Source organism: Tamandua tetradactyla, chromosome 3 (genome assembly GCF_023851605.1).
Source record: "Tamandua tetradactyla isolate mTamTet1 chromosome 3, mTamTet1.pri, whole genome shotgun sequence".
NCBI lineage: Eukaryota > Metazoa > Chordata > Mammalia > Pilosa > Myrmecophagidae > Tamandua > Tamandua tetradactyla.
The window spans coordinates 58,848,806-58,873,273 of record NC_135329.1 but is presented as its reverse complement, the minus strand read 5'-3'; the positions used below and the strand labels follow the sequence as shown (position 1 = coordinate 58,873,273).

The window sequence follows — 24,468 nt, the reverse complement described above, 5'->3', positions numbered from 1 at the left end:
CCAGGACGGACGGCGGCTTCCGCGCCACCGGGAGACCCTCCGCGCCCCGGGCCAGGCCAGCGCCCAGCTCCCGCTGCCTATGTGACTGCCTGCGGTTCACGGCGAACTTACTTACCAAACTTACGGCCACCGCCACCATTTTGGCCCAGTAGCAGCTTCCACATACGCCCCACGTTCCTCCTTCTTTAAATCCTCACGCGATTTGGGCGAGGACAGAAACTCCTGGAAGTCCCGAACTCTCGCGACAATAGGACGTTATTCGTGATAGGTGGAAGAAAGAGGGGACGTGCTTCCCGTGCGGTCTCCGTATTCTCGCTACGGAAGGGTGGGGGGAAAAGCACCGCTCGCCTCTTTGGCTGAAAGAAAGGATCGCTGCAGCTGCCAAATGCGCTCTTCCCTATGAGGATGAGAAAAGTGACGAAAGAATCACCATATCTCACCCATTTATTTTTATATCTCACCCATTTTAACACGCGTATTTTTGCCTTTTAATATCGCTAAGATATTAGAGGTGTATAACAATGAACGGTGTGTTCTTGTTGGATTGGCAACGTTTACTCTTTCCTAGTGACTCAGAAAACAATACCGCATCTTAAAACTGATGGCGTTGTGGGTGTGATGAAAAGCAGTAGTAGAACTACAGTATGAGAGATGGGGCACGTGAAGCCAATCCGACTTAGAGGGAATGCAGGCAGAGTCTCCTGATTCACTGAACTAATTTTAAAAGGCTGAGCGTGGCCATCCATGGTATTGGAAGAGCTGCTCCAGGCAATTGCCACCTGCTGGCCCCAGTCCGAACCCTGGAATTCAGTTTTGACCTGAAAGAAGTCAACTTGGTAAGGTCAGGTATCTGAGACTGGCCCAGAAGACTTCAAAAAAGTGGTTTACAAAGTTGGGCAATTCCGTATTTAATAAAGAAAACCTCTTGTTTAATAAGGCAGATTTAACTCTTCTTTATTCTAAGACCTCTCTAATAGGGTAGGAAAGGGGATTTATAGAGGCAAAACCCCTTGAGGGCAAAAAGGTGGTATGTTAGTTTGCTAGCTGCTGGAATGTGATACACCATAACTGGAATGGCTTTTACAAAAGGTAAGTTACAGGGTTACAGGAAGTGAAACTAAGGCACCAACAAGAGGTTACTTTCAATCAAGAAAGGTTGACACTGGGAGTGCAAGGGTAGTTCAGTTATAAAATTCTCACCTGCCATGTGGGAGACCAGGGTTCAATTCCCAACCCATGCACTTCCCAGACACACAAAATAACAACCAAACAAAAAAGTTCAACATGGAAAAAGAATGAAATATGACCCCCCACTGTACAGCATAAAAAATAAAAAAGAGAAGAAAGGCTGATACTGCCTAGAATACCTCTGTTGGTTGGGAAGTCACAGAGCTGGCATCTGCTGGTCCCTTGCACCTGGGTTCCCTTGCTTTCAGTTTCTGTCCTTGAGTTGGCTCTCTCTGTCTGCTCTGTTTCTGTCATTTTTGACTTTCTCTAAAATGTTTCCTCTTTTAAAGGATTCTGGTAAACTAATCAAGACCCACCTGGAATGAGTGGAGTCACATCTCCATCAGATCAAAAGATCACACCCACAATTGGGTGTGTCACATTTCCACGGAGATAATCTAATCAAAAGATTTAAACTTACAGTGTCGAAGCAGGATTAAAAGAAATGATTAGTCCCACAAGTTTGGATCATGATTAAAACATGGCTTTTCTAGGGCACATAATATTTTCAGACAGGCACAGATGGGAAACTTGTGGTTGCTGGAGCTAGGTGGACAGTGGTTGCTGACTTAGCAGACTGGGTTGTGGAGGCCAGTGCCTGAGGCATTGTGTTCTAGTTTGCTAGCTGCTGGAATGCAACACACCAGAGATGGATTGGCTTTTAATAAAAGGGGATTTATTTTGTTCTTTCTTCAGAGGAAAGGCAGCTAACTTTCCACTGAGGTTCTTTCTTATGTGTAAGGCACAGGATGGTCTCTGCTGTTCTTCTCTCCAGGCCCCTGGGTTCCATCAACTTTCCCCGGGGTGACTTCTTTCTGCAGCTCCAAAGGCCTGGGCTGAATGGCGAGTGCTGAGATGAGGAATGCCAAGCTGCTTAGGCTGTGCTACATTGCGCTCTCTCATTTAAGCACCAGCCAATTAAGTCAAACATCACTCATTGCAGCAGAAACGCCTCCTAGCTGACTGCAGATGCAATTAGCAACAGATGAGATTCACATACGGTTGGCTTATGTCCACAGCAACAAGACTAGGTATGCTCACCTGGCCAAGTTGACAACTGAATCTAACTACACACATTATTTATGAGACTGAAGCTAGAAAAGGAGATCCCAGACCTTTCTCCCTGCCCATGCTGCTTGCAAGCTTGGCCTTCTGTCCCTGACTGGGAAGTGAGCTACAGGAGAGGAGCTTAGAACCACAGCTGACTAGGGACAGAGGCCTGGCCTGAGGTACCTGTAAGAGAAAGTCTCCCCTCTGCAGCAGCTCCCAGCTCAAAATAAAGGACTGGTACTTAAGGGTTCCCCAGCAGAGTGGTCTAACTGGGTCCCAACCTCAAACATCAGCAGCCCCAGGTGTTATGAGCATCTCACTGGACATGTAACTGAAAATCGCAGGATCATCAGACACAGATAAAAGGGGGTAATACCAAAAGAGGAGGGACTTGGAAGGAACAAACCTGATAAGGGAATCAGAGTTTGAAAAACAGAAAACTAAAACAATATCCACAAAGACATTAGAGATTTTGCTTCCAAAACACAAGAAGAGGAGGCTATAAAGAAACATTTGTCAAAGAAGTGCCCTTACAAATTAAAAACGTGGGAGGAAAATGAACAATTCTATAGAAGGGTTGAAACATAAAGATGAAATCCCCAAAAGTGTATAAAACAACCACAAAATCTGAAAGCCAAACAACAGAAAATGTTACAGTAATCATTCTCCAATGCTTAGAACCAGCCTAGCACACCAATGGCATTTACAATATAGGAGGATGAGGAAGGGGAGGCTGGGCTAGGACTCTCCATCACCACCAGGAGCAGTCACAGGTACTTCCCTCTGGTCACAGCTTCCCCTGTGAAATTTGACATGGATGTGTAAATACTGCACTCAGAGTATTTTTTGTGCTGGGCATTGTTCTCATTACTTTATACACACTAACTCATGTGACCCTTATGATGACCCAGAGGTGTGGGTACTATTACTACCCCATTTTCATGGTGATGAAATGGGAGAATAACAAGCATCACGCTGCAGGGAGTGGAGGTGCACAGGTCAAATGGCTCCAGAGCTCATCCTCTTCATGCACTTAACCACTACATGATTCCACCTTGCAAAAAATGAGTTCAACATCTTCTCATGAGACTCCCATAAAATAAGGAGAGAAGAAAACCCACAAAGAAGTAATTCAAAAAAATTTCCTAAAACTGAGTAGTTTGAGTTTCTGGTCTGACAGAGCCCATGGAGGGTCCACAACCAAGGATGAAAGAGGTCTACACCAAGATATATCATGATGATATCCAAAGCACTGGAGCAAAGAGGAGATCCTAAGTTTCTGGAGAAAGAAAGATCACAGACAAATGGTCAGAATTCAGAAACACACAATTTTGCTAGGGATTAGAAGATAGCACAATCCCCTTAAAATTCTGGGGAAAAATAATTTTCAACCTAGCCAAACTTTTCTTCCTATTTATACTTTCAGGAAAATGTGAGCATAAAGGCAAACAGGAACTACACCCACTAGATGGCTACTGTTGAGACAATGGAAAAAAATATGTGTTGGAGAGGATGTGGAAAAATAGGGACACTTGTTCCCTGTTGTTGGGAATGTAAAATGTGTAGCTGCTGTGAAAGACAGTTTGCTGGTTCCTCAGAAATTTAAGTATAGAATTACCACATATCCCAGAAATCTCATGCCTAGTTATATACCCTAAAGAATTTAAATAGGGAATCAGATACTTGCTCATTGATGCTCATAGCACTATTATTCACGATTGCCAAAAGATAGAATCAACCCAAGTATCCATCAACTGATGAATGGATTTTTTTTTTTTTTTAAACATGGGCAGGCACCGGGAATCAAACCCGGGTCTTCTGGCATCACAGGCAAGCATTCCTGCCTGCTGAGCCACCGTGGCCCGCCCTGAATGGCTTTTAAAAAAAAGTACCCATACAATGAAATATTATTCATCCAAAAAAAAGGAATGAAATTCTGATAAATTTAACAACATGAATGAGGCTTGAAGATACTATTATGAGTGAAAAATAAACCAGTCACAGAAAGACAAATATCGTATGATCTTACTGATCTGAGCTAATCAGAGTCCAAACTTAGAATATGGGTTTCAGGGGCTGAAGCAGGGATAGGTCATAGGAGTTAATACTTAATTGGTAAAGAGTTTCTGTTTGAGGTGATGGAAAAGTTGTGGTAAAGGATGGTGGTGGTGATAGCATGACATTGTGAATATAATTAACAGCACTGAATTATATATTTAGGGTGAAAGGGAAAATGTTATGTTTTACATATGTTTATAAATGTTAGTCAAATAAAAAAGGCATAGGACTTTGCAATACAAATAGTGAACTCCAATGTAAGCTATAGATTATAGTTAAGGGCAAAATTATAATGATGTTTCAGCAATTCTAACAAAGGTACTGCAGTAATGTAAAGTATCAATAATAGGGAAAACTAAGGAGGTAAGGGGAGTATGTGAGAGCTCTGTATTTTCTGCAAGACTTTTTTCTAAACCTACAACTTTTCATTTCAGGTAGCATGTTTAAATATTTCCCATCCTTTTACTAGGTAGAAGCATAAGCAGAAAGATTGACCCCAAATGACAGGGTATGGAAAATATGTCCCAATCCTGATATATCTAAATCAAGGACTTTTTTTCGATATATTAATTATCCTTTAATACATACTTTGATCACATTTGTTGAGTCTCTTCATATAGCTACACTCTGTGTACTGTGGTACAAAAGTGATCCAGGCAGGTGCTTTCTCTACTACCTTCAGCTCAGACAGTCCAGAGCAGAAATTCAAGCTAGAAATCACAGCAAAGAGTGTTACATGTCTTGCTGGGGAGATGGGGAGATTTGAGAGAGCACAAAACAGGGACCAATGTTGGGTTGAATGTTCAGGAAGGCTCCCAATGATGTACCTAAGTAGATTCATGAAGGATGAGGAAAAGTCCAATAAGGTAAAACTGAGAATATCAGGGAGGTCCCAGTAAAATCACAGTGCATGGACATGACACAAAACATACTAGTTAGTGACCTGTAAATGGTGTGAAATTTCAGCAGGTTCCTTTGTTCAATGGCAGGAGGAGTAAGCAATATGGGAGTGAACACATTGGCTATTTATGATGGAGAGCAGAACTATATTAAGAATTAGGCTTTAGCTTGCCAACCACTTTCATAAAGTTCAAGATTTCACCCTAATCAGAATTCCTGGTTCACTTTTTTGCAAATGAAGTTTCCTGGTGTCCACTCCTGAAAAGTAAGTAAGGAACATTGGGTGAGTGTTCTAATTTCCACATTTTGTATTAGATTCACAGCATGTGATATCTGTGGCCCGTGTAAGTTGCGCACCTGGAATCTGGTGTTGCTGTTCTCTTGCTTCTTTTCCTCACTGTTGTGTTATAGCTGCCTTAAATTTTAATGTGCCCTACAGATATTATCATAGAATTCTTAGGACATTTTCTATGGAATGTAAGTCAACTTTGTTTTCTATAGCTTCCTCTGTCTTCACAATTTATTGTTATTTATTGGGTTAAAGTTCTGTAGAAGATCCACCCAGCCAAAAGGCCAAGAAAGACTCACAAGGAGTGCCACACATGAAAGAAAATAGTCATAAAGAAATAGGTTGAGAAATATGTGGAGCGGGTCACCGATGAATCCACAGCACCCTGAACTATTGCCGTTATGCTGACATATTGACTGAAGCCTGCCTTTATTGTCACTGATGTAAATATTAAAGGTGATGATTCATAGTGTTCCATCTGTAGGTACTTCATACACAAAAATGCATGTCTATCTTTGAGCAGCTCTGTGAAAAAGGAAGAATCACATCTATATTAGCATATCACCCACATGTGGAGTAGGTCCAATTGTTCCAAGTCCATAGTCTCTGTCCTTGATCCATTAGCCATTTGTTCCAGAAGAAGCCATTTTAATATTTTCCAGGCTTTGGAAACTATCACTGAACAATGATGATGATGATGATAACAATGAAGAACATTATGGTGATGATGTTATTGAGAACATCTACTTACACTGACTGAACATTTGCTAGGTGACATCTAGGCCTTATTCTAGATTAACTGGGTTATTCTCCATACAATATCTTCTAAGTCAAGAACAACTTGTATCTCCATTTTTCTGACATATGTTCAGCCATAGCATACACAAAGTATCCATTAAATGTTCAGACGCTTGAGTCAGATAATAGGCTCATATTCCAGCGCTGTCTCTCACCAGCTGTGTGAGCTGCAATCCACTTGACCTCTTTGTGCCTCTTTGGCTACAGTTGCATTACAAGAAAATATGTTGCTCTTCTGGAAGCATTATAGTGAGGAATTAAATGAATTAATACCGGTAATTTTAAAAATTAAAAAATAAACAAAAACTGCCCCATACCTCTGAATAATATAAGTAACTTCCTTCTAATTTAACATAAATTTGTTTCCAAAGTGAAACTGCTAAGGAATATTTATTTTGGAGCCTCCATGCCATATTGTAACTGAGAAATTAGGATTTAAGGGATGATTTTCATTACTGAGTCATTATATACATATTCTGTTTTGCTTTGTGGTATACTGGAGCAGACAGAAGAAAATACCTGAAATCTCTAAATTGCAATCCAGCAACCATGATCTCTGATGATTGTATAGCTTTTATCTTCTGCCCCGTGATCATAAAAACCTTGTGGCTAACCTTTATTTATATCCATTTATCCAGTTTTTCAATTTTAGAATCTTGCAATCACTAAAGACAGCCCCCAGTGTTTATTAATGAAAAGCCTTGCATTAGTCCAGAAGTAATCCAAAATTCCAAAGTTATCTTGATAACCAAGACTGGATCTGTGCTAGTTTGAAACTTGTGTGTACCCCAGAAAAGCCATATTCTTTAATCCTCATTCAATATTGCTAAGTGTGATCTTTTTTTACTGTTTCAATAGAAATGTGGCCTACCCAATTGTGGATGGTGACTTCTGATTAGATGTCTTGCATGGAGATGTATGTTTGCCCTCTCAAGGTGGGATTGCTTACTGGAGACTTTTAAAAGAGAACCATTTTGGGAAAAGCTTCAGTGCTGACCGAGTCCACACAGAGAGTGAACTTTGGTGATGAAGAAAGAAAATGCCCCCCGGAAAGCCTTTTGAAATGAAACATGATAGCTAGCAGATGTCCTTACCAGTTAACTGGTAACCATAGTGTTACCAGTTGAGAGAGAAACCCTGGACATCATTGGCTCTTTCTTTGTAGTTAGGGTATATTTCTCCAGATGCCTTAGTTTGGACATGTCTATGGCATTAGAACTGAAAACCTGCAACTTAATAAATTCCCCTTTCACAAGCTGTTCCATTTCTGGTGTATTTCATTCTGGCAGCTTAGCAAACTAAAACAGGATCTAAACAAAATGGGTCCACCTGACATGTGCAGTAGCTTGAACTTTAACCTAAAAGTCACCTATACCTCATTGTAACATTAAAAATTGCATTCATCATCATATTGAGGCTGTCATTTTTTTACATACATTCTGTGGCTAATCATGTAATGAATCTAACATGCTCAGTAATTAGATCACCCCTAATTACATCAGCTTGGGCCACTGTGCTCATTATCCTAAATCCCGCCCATCTTTTTCTCTAATAAAACTGTCAAAATTGCTGCAGTTTGGGGATACAGATTTTGAGCTGATAGGCCATTTGATCTCCTGCTGCATGCCTATTAAGAAACTTTGTCTTTCTTGGTAAACCTGGTGTCTCAGAAATTGGTCATTTGAGAGCATGGGCAAAAGAATCCACCACCTCTGTCCAGTAACAATATCCCAATATACTAACATGCCCCAGCATTTCTTCTTGTCTGTTCATCTTTCCTTGTGATACCATTCTCATGTCTACTCAGACTCTACCACATGGTTAAATATTGTTGATGCTCTTTATCCAACTTTCTCTCTCTGGCTGCTTATCTGCTTGCCTTCTTGCTGCTAGCACCACATTTATCTTGCCTGGCTTTCTGATCTTTTGAGGACTCACCCAATACTGTGGTGTGTAAGTGGTCTGGGCAGGACATTGGAGAGGCTGTGAGGGCCCTCTTCTGGCTTCTGACAGCCCAGCCATGACCCTCTGGCATACCAGAGAATGGGGGTGGGGGTGGGGGAATAGCTAATAGTTCCAACCCAGTCTCCCATCCCAAGGTCATGACAATGGTGCATTAGGGAAGGATGGTGCATCAGCTAAGGCAAGCCCCCCTGAGGAGACACTGGATGTAAGGTGAGGCAGCTGCAGAGAGGCTGCCTATGGCCAGGGATGGCCTTGGCTAGAGCCTGGAGGGGTCTTGGTGACAATGCCAGTGAAGGGTTCCAGAGAGGTATAAGGGTAGCACAGCATACTGCAGGAAGGAGAGTTAGGGCCCAGAGGGCCCAGGATCAATGAGAAGGGTGCGTTAGAGGTCAGAGGGTAGAGGTTTCCAGTTCCTGAGGGGACTTCTAAATTCTCATCTATGAGCAGACAAAATAATGCATTATTTTTAACATTAATTTGTAATTACACAAATAAAACATGAATATGTTCACTTCTTTACACCATTCCTAATACCAGCAACTTCCACAGAGGGACTTCCTATGAGCAGTTATTTAGCCTTCTGAATTTTTTGCAATAAAGTCTCTTTAATTTTTATTACAAACTCTTCATACAATTCAACTTTTCAAATAGAGTTGTCAACCAAAAAAGCCCTTTGACATGGGCTCTATCCCATGCTTATGAAGTGGCTTCCTCCTTTGTTGAATGTGAGAATGTTTTCTTTTTCCTCAGGACCCCAACTCACAATCATCACTCTATTTTCCACCACTATTGTGGTAGTTCGATTCGGTTGTCAACCTGGCCAGGTGAAGGCACCTAGTTCTGTTGCTGTGAACATGAGCCAATGGTATGTGAAACTCATATGTTGCTGATTATGTCTGCAGTTGGCTAGGAGGCGTACCTGTTGCAGTGAATGATGTTTGATTTAATTGGCTGGTGCTTAAATGAGAGAGCTCAACACAGCATAGCCCAAGCAGCTCAGCATACCTCATCTCAGCACTCGCAGCTCAGCCCAGACCTTTGGAGATGCAGAAAGGAATCACCCCGGGGAAAGTTGTTGGAACCCAGAGACCTGGAGAGAAGGCCAGCAGAGATCATCCTGTGCCTTCCCACATAAGAAAGAACCTCAGTTGAAAGTTAGCTGCCTTTCCCCTGAAGAGCTAATGAAATAAATCCCCTTTTATTAAAAGCCAATCCATCTCTGGTGTGTTGTATGCCTGCAGCTAGCAAACTAAAACAACTATTTATGTCAAATTGTAGTGGTACATCTTTAAGAACCTTCTTTATATCATATTGTTCCCACTTTTCCAAGAATGAGGCTATAGCAGTATGAGTTAATCCTGCTTTTTGAGTTAGTGGGCACTGCATGGCTCCAGAATTGTCAATGAATACAGTTGAATTTCCATTTGTGGTAGACAACCACCATTGATGAGTTCTCTTTGCTACTATATTGTCTAGTAGGTGTTCTGTGTTCTATTGGGCTTTAAACTTTAGGCCTCTTCTGAAAAGAAAAGTGGCCTGATGGGTGTCCTTCTCGTGGCTAAATGTATTTCCACTTCTGATGAAATTGGCTGGAATTTCTTTTTTCTGCTTAACTGGTGGAGAATAACAACTGGTTTACTCTTTACTTCATTTTGTCTCAGGAAAAGTTTACCTTCCTTTTTAACATAAGAAAATATTTCTCTGTATTCTTTTCAATCAGATGTGGTGATATTTTTCTGTTTTCTTTTCAATTAGATGTGGTAATTCATAAGACTAATTCCTTTTTGAATTCCAGTTGCTTGCCTAGCTGCAAGGTTTGTGATAACTCCATAAGGATGTCTTTCTAGGCATGGCTTTCCCTCTATGGCTCAGACTTTTCTTACCAAAACCAGAATTATATTGGGTTCCCCATTGTATTCTCATCCTGAATTGCCAGGTACCACTTTTGTTGGAGTCTTCTCTTTAGTCTTGGAAAATGTTTGCTTCTTTCCTTCCTTTCAATTCAATTTGTTTTGCCATTCAAAGACATGTATTCTGTCAAGGTTTTCATTGCTGTGAATTTTGGTGGTGGCATCAGATCAAACGTGGCTCCCACCAACCATGTACTAAACTGGTTTATGATTGAAGATAATGCACTGGGCTGCACTTAGTCTTATGGAGCTTCCTTTATATATGACAGATCATTTTTCTCTTATTGCTTTCAGAATTCTCTTTGCCATTTGATAATCTGATTATGAATTGTTCTTGAATTTGGTCTAAGTGGAGTGAATCTACTTTGGGTACGCACTTCTTGGACCTGTAATTTTATGTTTTTCATAAGTGTTGGGAAATTTTCAATGATTATTTCCTCCATTATTCTTTCTTCCACTTTTCCCTTCTCTTCTCCTTCAGGGACACCCATAATACTTATATTTGTACTTCATATGAACATTCAGATCCCTGAGACCCTGCTCCTATTTTTCCATTCTGTTCCTTATCTATTCTTTTTTGTGTGGGATTTCAGATGTCTTGTCCTCTAGTTCACTAATCCTTTCTTCTGCCTCTTCAGATCTGCTGTTGTATGTCTCCATTGCACTTTTCATCTCTTGCATTGGGCCTTTCATTCCCATAAGTTCTGACATTTGTTTTTCAATCTTATAAATTTCTTCTGTATGGTCACTCAGTTTCTTCTTTATCCTTCATCTCTTTTTGCCACATTTTACTTCAACTCTTTGATTTGCTTATAAGATTTGTTTGAATATCTTTAATTAGTTGTCTCAACTCCTATATCTCAGTTGCAGTGTTAGTTTGCTTTTTTGGTTGGGCTATATCCTTGTACTTTCTAGTATGACTCATGAATTTTTGCTGTTTAGGCATCTGATTTTCTTGATTGGTTTATTCTGGAGGTTGTTCTCTCTTTTTCCTAGGGTTTTCATGTAGTTTGGCTTTGATTTCTACCTATTCTTTGTATCCCTTTCTGGTCAGTTTCAGATTGGCTGTGTCCCAAGTTTCCCTCCAAATCCAGATGTCACAGTGGTCTTCCTCAGGGGTACTGGCTAGTCACAGGGCACCACAGTAAGGTTTTTGTGTGTGGGCAAAATTAGTCTGCTCAGTCCCCGTGGTACTCCATTTTTCACTAGCAAGCAAGCTTTGGTTTACTTTAGGGCAGTGCTTTAACCTTGGGTCATCTGTATTTCCCAGTAAAAACAGTACCAGGTTCCCATGCAGGGGATGTAGGCCATTCCTACTTTGCCTGGCATAGAGTCTGGAGAGGCTTTGAGAAGCCCACCACTTTCCTTGAACTTCCTAGTCTGCCAAGTGGCTGGCAGTGTTGGGTATCTTGATCACAGAAGGGGTTTACCTTCTAGAGCTGAGACTATGTCTGACTGGGCAGGGATGAATTACCTTCTGGAGCTCAGCTGCATTTGACCAAGTGGGGCTGAAATACCTCCTAAGCACTGGTTGTATCTGACTGGGTGGGGCTGAATTTAACTCTTGGAGACCAGGCAACATTTGGCCAAGTGGGGCTGAAATGGGATTCCTGTTCCCTAATTTTGCAAAGAAAATTTGATCCAATGTGGGGCTGTGTCCAACACTTTGCTTGCCACAGCTCTCAGCCATCCCCCAACAAGGATACAGGCCCCTTACTGCTGTTTCTCTCGAGGGTGGTGGAAGAGCTCCTGGACCCAGGGCTGGAAGCACACTCTCTCTCCATATTTATCCAGATTCTTCATCCCTTTCTGACATGGACCTTGAAATGTCCTCCCCATCCCATGGATCTTCAATTGGTGGGTATCTGTCACACTGCTGTGAGAGATTTTATAGTCTATGTCCCTGCTGGGAGGTAGGAAGGATACTAGCTGCTATTTCTCTGCTCCTTCCACACTGCATATGGAGTCAGAGGGAGGGAAGAGGATAAGCTGATCTGCAATGAATCTATTATTTTTTCTTTCTTCAATTTGGCATTTTCGGGGTCCTTCTCCAGACCATACGCTTCTTCTGAGTTCTGAACAAGTAAGAACTGTCATTTTTCTCCTATGAATCTCTGTGAACATGTTTTCAGTAGCTGTTTATGTCACTATATTGATGACATCACCCCCTTTCATTCATTTTTATTGGGCATTTAAAGTAATTACTTTAACTGCCATGTTAAAGTAATTGAAAACTATTTAAAAATTGTGAACTGGCTGTAATTTAAAGTTTTTAAATTATTATAAATCAAATATTTATTTTAATACTTTTTATTTAGTGACACACTCATAAAAAATTAATTCTACTATTTTGCTCATCTCCTTTTCAATAGGCATAATTGCAATGCTTAACAATTTCATTTCAGCAAGAACTGTTCTTAGATGTTTTACCTAATGTTAGCTTCCTAAAATGTCTTCTTTAGGACTCCTCCTTTAATGAATATTAACAATGTTTTGTAGTTTTCAAGTTACAAATATTGTACCTCTTTGGTTAAATTTCTTACTAACTCCATCCCTATGGACCCTAAATTGCAACTCCACAACTCGGTCCCCAGCACCTCATGCTCACAGACACCAGTGTAACTTGCCCATCCTATGCCTATATACATTTGCTCTACCTGTCATTGCACTGTTGTGCCCTACCCCATGCCCTGCATCCTGTTTCACACACATTTCACAAATACAAAGCTTTAGACTATTGAAAGAATCAACATCCAAAGTAACCCTGTCAAGATATTTACATTCCTTGAAGGCAAGAGACCATCAATAAGCATATCAAGATGCAGACAGATATAACCCAGCCTAATGACCAAATTAAAACAATGAAGGAGACAAGACTTTAAAACAACTAATCAAAGATGTTCCTATAACTCTAACAAATCAAATCATTGGGATGTGTAATGACATAAAGGAGAGCAAGAAGAAACTAGAAGAGCATAATGAGGAATTTGAAAGAATAAATGGAAAAACATCAGATATCATAGAGATTTAAGATGCTATAGACCAAATAAAAAACTGTATTAGAGAAACATAACAACAGATTTGAAGAGGCAGAAGAAAGAATAAATGAATCAGAGAACAGGACAACTGATTTCAAACACATAAAAGAACAAATGGCAAAAAAGATGGAAACATTTGAATTGGATCTCAGGAAAATCATGGAAAAAACAAAACACCCAAATAGAAGAATCACCAGTTTCCCAGAAGGAGAAGAGAAGAAGAAAGAGTTAGGAAGATTACTTGAGGAAATAATGGGGGAAAACTTCACAACCCTTATAAAGGACACAAATATACAAGTCAAAGAGACCCAATGAACTCCAAATAGGTCTTTCTCAGGACACATACTAATCAGTCTTTCAAATGTTGAAGAGAAGCAGAAAATGGTGAAAGTAGCAGGAGAAAAATAATTTACTACATAAAAGGGAAACCACATAAGATTGAGTTCAAACTACTCAACTGGCACTATGGAGGTGAGAAGGCAGAGGTATGATATACTTAAGAAACAAAAAGAGAAAGACTTCCAGTGAAGAATTCTGATCCCCACCAAATTATTCTTCAAAACTGAGGGAGAAATTGAAATTTTCACAAACACTGAAAGAATTTGGCAACAAGCGACAAACCCTACAAGAAATACTGAAGGGAATTCTGCTGACATGAAAAAAAAAAAAAAAAAAAGAAAAGAGAGGGAGGTCCAGAGGAGGGCACAGAATTGAAGAGTACCAGTAAGGGTTACTTAAAGGATAAAAAGAGAAAGTGGGAAAGAATATATAGATGTGATAAATAATACCCAAAAGATAAGGTGGTGGATTAAAGGAATACCTATACAGTAATAAATTTGAATGTTAACAGACTAAATTTACCAATTAAGATATACAGATTGGCAGAATGGATTAAGAAATATAATTCAACTATATGACGCTTACAAGAGACATATTAGTCACAAGGACACAAATAGATTGAAGATGAATGGATGGAAAGCCAAGTGGCAACCCTTAATTGCCAAAGACAGGGTGGACGTGGCTATAATAATAGACAGCAAACTCAAAGCAGGAGTCAAAATAATCTGACTCACAAAGATTTGTGACATTGCCTAGTAAATCTTGGTACCTAGAAATACAATAGATGGGCAGTCTACTAAATTCTTGTTAGAGCTGTATAAACAAAAGATTTCTAGGTCAAGTGAATAGAAGCCTAATTTGAATTACAAAACAGAGTCATGGTCCCTTTTAATCAATTTCCTGACTTGAGACAGTTTACAGACCCAGAACCCCTTGAATGAAGGGGAGGCCAGGTCCCTTTGGGGGAGAACCCTGTTACACCAGGAGGCATTTTTCTTCTTCATCTCCAAAGGTCACTGGCTTGTGGACTCTCTCCTTCATGGTGCTGCAGCATTCTCTGCCTTCTCTGAATCTCCTCATTCTCCAGTGTTTCCTCTTTTATAGGACATCCAAAGGTAATAGTTTCCCTGGCATCATGGGAAATTACTCCCAGGGATGAATCCAGCCCTGGAACCATGGAATCAATTATTCCATCATGACCAAAAATCTATAGTAAAGCTACAAGAGCTAATCAACAAGCACCAAGATTGAGTTCTAGCCCATTGAATTGGTTCCCCCCACTGCTTTTGAGAATATCAGGAATTTTCCAAATGGGAAAGTTGGATATTTCCTTGTTTCTCCACAATCCTATTGTATGGTTCACTAATGTGAGCTAATACTGATGAGTGAATTTTGAGATTTAAAGTTATGAACACAGATTGTCACAGATAGAAAGAGGGTAGTCATTAGGCATTTGGTGCTGAAGGAATACAGATCATACAACAGGACTGATAGGAAAAATTCAGTAATGGATTGCACAATACAATCTGATTATAGCACAATAATATAAATACACTAAATGAAACTGAGTATAAGTATGATTGAGATAGAAGAGCTGGGAGCATTTACAAAACCAGAAGGAAAGTTAGAGGATAAAGACTGAGGCAGTATAACTTAGAAACGCCTAGAGTGGATAAAGATGATGATTAAATGTAGAAATATAAAAAGAATGTTTTTTCATGAGGGAGAACAAATGAGTGCCAGCATTGCAAGCTGTTGAAAATGGATGGTATACAGGATAAAGTACAATCAATGCAAGCTAGGGTCTGTCGTCAAAAGTAACATTGTAATATGCTTCCACTGAATGTAACAAAGGCATTATGCCAAAACTAAATGTCAACAAGCAGTAGGTATTGGGGACACATATGGATTCTTTGTGGAAGAAAAGAATATGTCTTCATATAGATTATGGTGGTGAAGGCATCTCTATTTACTTAGATTGTATTATATGATGTGCAAATAAAACTGTTTAAAAATGAACAGTGGGAAATGAGTGCTAGAGAAAATGTGGAAAAAGGAACATCTATCCATTGTTGGTAGGGAAGCTGAGAGGGGCGGCCCCTCTGCTGTGCAGCATGGTGGTGCCACAGGAGGCTAGAGGTGGGGTTGCCATATGATCCTGCAACCTCATTGTTCGATATATACCTGGAGGAACTTAGAGTGGAGATACAAATGGACATTTGCACAGTGGTATATAGAGGCAGTGTTCACAACTTGCAATGTATAGGACTGCGTAAGTAAACAAAGACTGAGGGAAAATTGAACAATTTTGTGCATCAAAGAAATTTGTCAAGAAAGTTCAGATAAGGGTTAAATATTCAGAATATATAGAGTTCCTTCAACTAAACAACAAATTGATAAAAAAAATTAAATGTGGGCAAAAGACATTGACAGACACTTTTCTGAGGATACAATTGGCTCAAAAACATATGAAAAGATGCTCAAAATCACTGGCAATTAGGGAAATTCAAGCCAAAACCATAATGAGATTATCTTCTCACACTTACTAGAATTGCCATTATCAATAAAAACAGAAAACAAGTGCTGGAGATTATGTAGAGAAGCAGGTACACTTATTCACTGTTGTTATGAATGTACAACGGTGTAAGTACTCTGGAAAGCAGTTTTATGGTTCCTCAGGAAGCTAAATATAGAATTGATGAATGATACACCAATCTAGGTATCTATTCAGAGGAACTGAAGGTAAGTACACAAATGGACATTTACACACTCATGTTTACAGTGGCATAATTCAAAATTGTGAAGAGATGGAACAGCCCAAATGTCCATCAATGGACAAATGACAAAAGAAACTGTGGTATATTCAGACAATGGAATACTATACAATTATAAGACAAATAAATTCATGAAGCATGTAATAACATTGATGAATATGGACCTCATTATGCTGAGTGAAATTAGCCAGAAAGAAAAGACAAATACTATAGGGTCTCACTAATAAAAGTTACATTAACAAGTGAACTTTGAGAGTTCATGTAGGGAAAGCAGGTTATCAGGAGAAAGAAAGTTAGTAGAGGTTGTGTGTTTGATGCTAAAGGAGTACAGAATGTTCATCAGCACTGATTGCAAAGGCCCAAAATGGATAGCACAATACTATCTGAAAGTATTGTAAGTATGCTGAATAAAGCTGAGTGTGAGTATGGGTGATGGAGGAGGGCTGGGGGCATATATGACATCAGAAGGAAAGATAGAAGATAAAGACTGGAATAGTATCACTTTGCAATTTCTAGTGTGAACAATAATGGTGATTAATGTACAATTATAAGAATGTTTTTGTATGAGGGAAAACAAATGAATGTCATCTTTGGAAGGGGTTGAAAATTGGTTGGTATATAGGAAAAATACAATTGATGCTTACTAAGGTTTATAATTAACAGCAACATTGTAATGCACTTCCATTGAATGCAACTAAGGCAATGTGCCAAACCTAAATATCATTAGGGGCAGGGTATGGAATTATTTGTGGAAAAAATGGAAATGTCCTCATATAGATTGTGGTATTGGAAGTATGTCTTTGTGATTATACCAGGGAACCATTAACTTTTCACTTATGTTGGATTGGCTGGTGAATAAAACTCCTTAAAACTCAAAATACTTATAAGAAAACAGATGCCTAGATTGTAAACTCTTACAGCAATCAAATTTAGCTCAGAGTGGTAATTATGATTACCGAATTTGAAAGGCTGTTTTAGATATGTTTAATCTGGTATTTAGAGTTAAGAGTGAAACCGATAAGGTTGGGATTTAGGTAAACAAGAATACAGAGGTAAGGAAGACATTGTCTATATTTTAGAACCTCAGGAAGATAGGTTTATTTTGTGCAAAACCTAAATTTTCTGTAGCATGTGTTCTAATTCAATGTGTCAGGATAGATAATTCAAAAAGTCCAAACACTGGGAACCCAGAATAAGAATGATGGTCTTTAATCCCGTATGGCTTTATGTAAAGCCTGGATACATCCCAGAGTATATTAAGCAGATAATCAAAAAGCATTGGTAAAGTCCCTTGTGGGATGGGAGAAAAAATATGGAACTATTTAACTTTACCACCAGAGAGACTCCTGTTACCGTGTCAAACATTAGGAAAAATAAAATCAATAGGCCTAGCCCTTGATCTTGAGATCTGATCTTGTGGAGCTTACATATGTAGTGGAAAAGTTTAGCCTACCTATAAGTACACCTAAGAGTTACTTCCAGAGGACCTCTTTCATTTCTCAGATGTGGCCTCTCACTCTCTCTAAGCCATCTCAGCAGGTGAATGCACTGTCCTCCTCCCTATGTGGGACATGACTCCCAGGGGTGTAAATCTCCATGACAACAGAGGACAGAATTTCCAGGATGAGCCAGAACCCAACATCAAGGGATTGAAAAGTCTTCTTGACCAAAAGGGGGAAAAGAGAAATGAGACAACATAAAGCTTCAGTGGCTGAGAGATTTCAAACTGATCAAGAGCTTACCTGGGAGGTTATTCTTAAGCATTAAATAGATACCCTTTATGGTTTATTGTGTATTGGATTGGCTAGACGGAAGTCCCCAAACCTTTTGTGCTGTGTCCCAGTAGCCTTGATCCTTGAAGACAACTGTATAACGATATAGCTTTTACAACGTGAGTGTGTGATTGTGAAAACCTTGTGTCTGATATTCCTTTGATCCATGGTCTGGACAGATGCATAGAAAATTATGGATTAAAAATAAATAGAGGACAGGCAATGGTGGTGCAAAAAAAAAAAAGGATAAAATGAAAAATAAATAAATAAATAGAATTTAGGGGAGGAGCATAGGTAGTGCAGTGGTAGAATTCTTGCCTGCCGTGCAGGAGGCCTGGTCCGATTCCCAGGCCCAGCACTTGCCAAAAACATAAAAATCTCCTTGGTCAGCTTTTGCTAGATGTGGGGCCTCCCCCCAATCTAGCCCAGCTTTTGAACTCACTACCCAGATTAGAGGAGGTCCTCTTGGAGGTTTTTCTGGGTGGTACAATGATGGCTCAGTGGGCAGAATTCTCACCTGGTATGACAAAGACCCGGGTTTAATTTCTGGAGCCTCTCACTGCCAAAAAAAAAAAAAAACAATAAATAAATAAATAAATGGGATAAGGGATAAAATGAATTGGGTAGATTGAAATATTGGTGGTCAATGAGAGGGTGGGATAAGGGTTTGGGATGTATGAGATTTTTCTTTTTTCTGAAGTGATGCAAACATTCTAAAAATGATCATGGTGATGAATATACAACTATGTGATGGCATTGTGAGCCATGGATTGTACACCATATATACATTTAAAGGGGGAAATTAATAAGTTGCTAGTTTATGGTTCTAAGGCCAAGAAAATGTTCCAGTTAAAGCAAGTCTATAGAAATGTCCAATCTAAGACATCCAGGGAAAGATACCTTGGTTCAAGTAGGCTGATGAAGTTCAGGGTCTCTCTCTCATCCCAGAAGGCACATGGTAAACACAGTCATGGTTTCTCTCTCGGCAGGAAGGGCACATGGCAAGCCGGGCATCATCTGCTAGCTTTCCTTCCTGGTTTCCTGTTTCATGAAGCTCCCCGGGAGGCATTTTCCTTCCCAATGGGAACAACAACCTAGTTGACATAGTGGAAGGAATGGAGGTTATGGGCTCAGGAACACATACTTACCCTCACTGAGGCTGACCTGGTTATAGCCACTGGTGAATGCCCAATATGCCAACAACAGATATCAATGAGAAGTCACTGATATGGTACCATTCTCCAAGGTAATCTGACTGTACCTCTAATCACAGCAAAATTAACAACCCACCCAGGACAGAAATCATCCAACACATTCTGTTGCAGTCCTGCTCCTGGCAGGGGAGGAAGTAGGACAGATTGAGAGAGACAGTAACTCTTGAGGTGGCACTGATCAGTTTGCCCAAGGACAGCTTTTCCCATGAAAATGGGGAGACAGTGTGGGTTACTGACATAAGTTCCTCATTAGAGAACTCAGGGTGCTATACTCCAGCTTGGACAACAGCAGTCATTTTAACCAGTAAGAGTGAGAGCAACTGGCAGCCTCTGTTACGACCCCTTCTCTGGCAGATGTTAAGGTGTGGCTAATTGAAAGACATAGTAACTTCGTGGGTTCATGTGGGACAGGTTGGTGAAGGGAGGCACTTCCCCAAGAACAGGGGCATGGCAAGGCCCAGGGCAATTCAAAGCTGTTGCTCAAGGAATTCAGATCCCAGGGTCTGGAATTTGAGCAACAACTTCAACCCACCCAAGCCAAAAGCAGTTGGCAACATTTGCCTCAGAAATGTGCCTGGTAGTTGCAGAGTCAGCTGAGGAATAAATGCACAGAGTCACCTTAGGACCATGGGGAAGAATTGGCTGATGACCACCATCTGCTAAACATGACAAGAAAGTAAAGATTCAAGGAAATGTCATGGAGAAGATTGGCATCCTTCTGGGTCTCCTCCAAAGGTACTTTGGAATTGACCTATGTAATACCTTCCAGATCCTGGGCCTGTTGACTAGGAAAATTGACTTTGATAGGTTCTATCTAGTAGGGCCCTCCTCACAGAATTAGCCCTCCAGATAAAAGTAGATTGAAATAATAAAAGGAATGTCAAAAACATAGAGCACATTAGTGAACAAACTTGGAATATTTTGTTGGTAACAGACACCATCAGGAGATAGAAATAGGGTAATATATTGGATAATTGGAGCTGAAGGGATACAGATTGTGCAACAGGACTGAATATAAAAACTTAGAAATGGACAGTATAGTACTACCTAACTGTAATACAATTATGTTAAAACACTGAAGGAAGCTGAATGTGAGAATGATGGAGGGAGGAGGGCTGGGGGCATAAATGAAATCAGAAAGAAAGATAGATGATAAAGATTGAGATGGTAAAATCTAGGAATGTCTAGAGTGTATAATGATAGTGACTAAATGTACAGATTTTAAAAATGTTTTTGCATGAGGAAGAACAAAGAATGTCATTACTGCAGGGTGCTGAAAATAGATGGCAATTAATATTTTAAAATTTCAACTTATGTGTGACACTGAAAAAAATGTTTATTTGGTACAAAATTTATATTTTGACTAGTGAATTTCCTAATATAACTTATGTACATAGCTTGGTTGAACACCATAAGTACATGAAACCTTGGTTAGGACAAGAGATTTTGTTGTCCAGAGTGATGCCCTGATGAACCCCAGAGTGATGTGATCAGTGAGTGGAAAAGTACTTGCAAAGCCCCCTTTGGGAAATGGTGAGGAAGGGGGAAAATTCAACTTCCTCAAGTTGAATTCTTGATATTCTCACAAGCAGTGTGGACAACCAAAGCTATAGGCTGAGCCCACAGTCTTGGGATTTGTTCATATGAAACTTAACCCCACAAAGGATAGGTCAAGCCTACTTAAAATTTAGGCATAAAAGTCACCCCCAAGACAGCCTCTTTTGTTGCTCAGATGTGGCCTCTCTCTCCAGTCAACACAACAAGCAAACTCACCACCCTCCCCCATCTACATGGGACATGACTCCCAGGGGTGTTTACCTTACTGGCAACATGGGACAGAAATCCTAGAAGGAGCTGAGACTCAGCATCAAGGGATTGAGAGAACCTTCTCGACCAAATGGGGAAAGAATGAAATGAGACAAAGTGTCAATGGCTGAGAGATTCCAAACAGAGTCAAGTGGTTATCCTGGAGGCTATTCTTACAAATTAAGTAGACATCACCTTGTTATTCAAGATGAAATGGAGAGTCTGGAGGGAATTGCCTGAAAATGTAGAGCTATGTTCCAGTAACCATGTTTCTTGATGACGATTGAATAATGATATAGCTTTCACAATGCGACTTTGTGATCACGAAAACCTTGTGTCTGATGCTCCTTTTACCTACCTTGTCAACAGATGAATAGAACATATGGAATAAAAATAAATAATAGGGGGAGCAAATGTTAAAATAAATTTAGTTTGAAATGCTAGTGATCAATGAAAGGAAGGGGTAAGGGGTATGGTATGTATAATCTTTTTTTTCTGTTTTTGTTTTATTTCTTTTTCTGTTGTCTTTTTATTTTTTTTCTGAATTGATGCAAATGTTCTAAGAAATGATCATGATGATGAATATGCAACTATGTGACTATTGTCACAACTATTGTGAATTACTGATTATATATGTAGAACGTAATAATCATATGTTAAGAAAGTTTTTGTTTGTTTTTAATTTTTTTCTAAATAAATGAAAAAAAATGGGAAAAATATAGCAGTATATCACACACACACACAAAAAAAAAAAATGGAAAGAAAAAAGACCTGGTCTTTATTTCCAGAAGAGGAAGAGGGGAAAGGAATTTTTCTACTGGGTGTAAACTATGTCCCCAGTAGTGCAATCAAAAGAAAAAGTGGACCATAAATTCAGGACAAGAATCATATGATTAATCGTTCAAAAAATCTAATTAATTAGACAGAAGCTATTATAAAGATATAGAATAAGTTGAACCAAGCGTCAAAGAAGAGTTACAGCACAAATCCATTCAACATGAAAAACTAAGGAAGACAGACCAATGACCTTCAGAATAAACCCATCAAACAGTTTTCAAAATCTAAACAACTGTTGAAAAATACAAGCCACAACAAGAAAAAGGAATATATGGCACAGAGAAAGGAAAAAACCAAAAATTCAGCTGAGATATAAGAATTGAAAAAACTGATTACTCATGTCCAAAGAAATCTAAGCCAATTCGAGGAGATGAAGTAAAGTGTGGCAAAAGAGATAAAGGATATAAAGAGGAATGCATGACCATAAAGTAGAATTCAAAAGCATGTACAAAATAACAGAACCTGTGGAAATAAAAAGCACTTTGGAAGAGATGAAGAAAAGATAGAGATAAACCATAGGAGACTTGAAGGGGCATAATAAAGGATCATGGAAATAGAGGATAGGACATATAAAACCTTACAAGGAAAAAACAGATCAGAAAAGAATGGAAAGTATGGTGTAGGGTCTCAGGGAATTGAATGGCTACATGAAACATGCAAGTATATGTCATGGATGTACCATAAGCAAAAGAGAAGAGAAAGGGTACAGGTAGAATATTACAGGAAATAATGGTTGAACATTTACTAACTCTTATGAAAGACATCAATATAAGTTTCAAGAAATACAACACACTCCTGACAGAATAAATCTGAAAACACCTACTCCAAGACACTAATCATAATGTCAAATACCAAATTAAAGAGAGAATTTGAAAGCAGCAAGAGCAAGTGATTAATAACTTACATAGTAACTACAATAAGATGAAGTTGTTATTTCTTATCAGAAGCTATGGAGGTGAAATGGCCATAGGATGATATATGTAAGACACTGGAAGAGAAAAACTGCAGTCTAGAATTCTTTATCTGGAAAAACAGTCACTGTAAAATGAAGGAGAATTTGAAATATTCTCAGATAAACATAAGGTGGGAGCTGGGAGATACTGTTAACAAGAAACCTGCTCTGCAACAGGTAATACAGGGAGTAGTACAGGCTGAAAGGAAAAGACAGGAGAAAGAAGTTTGAAAAAAATGGAGGAAAGAAGAATGTCAGTATGTGTAACTAAAGAGGTAAAAAATGAGAAACACTCAGATATGAAATATAAAAGCCCAAAGTGAAAATGGTTGAGGAATGTATTGCCTTTACAGTGGAGATTAATAGATTAAACTCAATCAAAAGACACAGACAGGGGAAATGGATAAAAAATATGTGATCCATCTATATGTATGTCCCTCTATAAGAGACTCACTTTAGGCCAGTTGTCAAAAATAGGTTCAAAGTGAAATGTTGGAAAAAGATATTCCATCCAAACAGTAATCACAAAGATCAGGAGTAGTACACTAAATGAGATCAAATAGAATTCAAAAGCAAAAATTTTAAGAGCCAAGGGTAACACTATATATTATTTAGGAGGGAACTGACAAAAAAGTAATGACCATCATGAATATTTACGCATCTAAGAAGGTTGTGACAATATATGAGCCAGAAACTGGCAACACACTACAGAGAAACAGACATTTCTAGATTGCTATTATGAGACCGCTGTCATCAACAGGTAAAACACCTAGATAGAAGATCTACAGGGACATAGATAACAAGAATAATAAGATAAATGAACTAGACATAATAGATAGATACACCCCACGACAGGAGGATATACATCCTTCTCAAATGCTTATGGATCACTCCAGGATAGAGCATATGATGGGACTAAAAAACAGGTTCTCAACAAATTGAAAATATGCAAAACATTTTCTAGGACCATAATGGAATGAAGCTGTAAACCAGTCACAGCAGAAGGACTGGAATATTCACAAATACATGCAGGTCAACCACCATACTCTTAATCAGTAGGTCAAAGAAGAAATCACTAGAGAAATCAGTAAATATCTCAAGATGAAAGCAAATGAGAATACAACATATCAAAAACTATGGGATGCAGCAAAGGCAATGATGAGAGAGAAATTTATGGCCTAAACACCAACATCATAAAAGAAGAAAGAGCTAACATAGAATAGCAAACTGTATACTTGGAGGAACTAGAAAAAGAACATCAAACTCACCAGACACTGAACCTATGGAAAACAAATAACAAAGATTAGAGCAGAGATAAATTAAATTCAGAATTTCAAAAAAAGGGACTATCGACAAATGCACAAGTTGGTTCTGTGAGAGGAGCAATAAAACTGACACGTTCTGAGACAGACACACAAAGGAAAACAGATAGAAGACATAAATAAAGAAAATCAGAACTGAGAGATGGTACAGTACTACTGATAACACAGAAATAAAAACTATCAGTAGAGGATAGTATGAGCAACTCTATACCAAGAA

At 39.1% G+C, this 24,468-nt stretch overlaps 1 protein-coding gene and 1 pseudogene across 1 annotated transcript in view; both read right to left on the bottom strand.

Moving 5' to 3' along the window:
- The window catches only part of LOC143677337 (uncharacterized), a 63,712-nt gene extending 63,232 nt beyond the window's left edge, over positions 1 to 480 (bottom strand). The window contains exon 1 of the mRNA XM_077153198.1: positions 116 to 480. The gene's annotated coding sequence lies outside the window, so the exon portion shown is untranslated. The remainder of the gene's footprint in view (positions 1 to 115) is intronic.
- An 8,041-nt stretch (positions 481 to 8,521) lies between these two features.
- On the bottom strand, positions 8,522 to 12,000 carry LOC143675560 (UAP56-interacting factor-like; annotated as a pseudogene).
- Between the last annotated feature and the right edge of the window lie 12,468 nt (positions 12,001 to 24,468).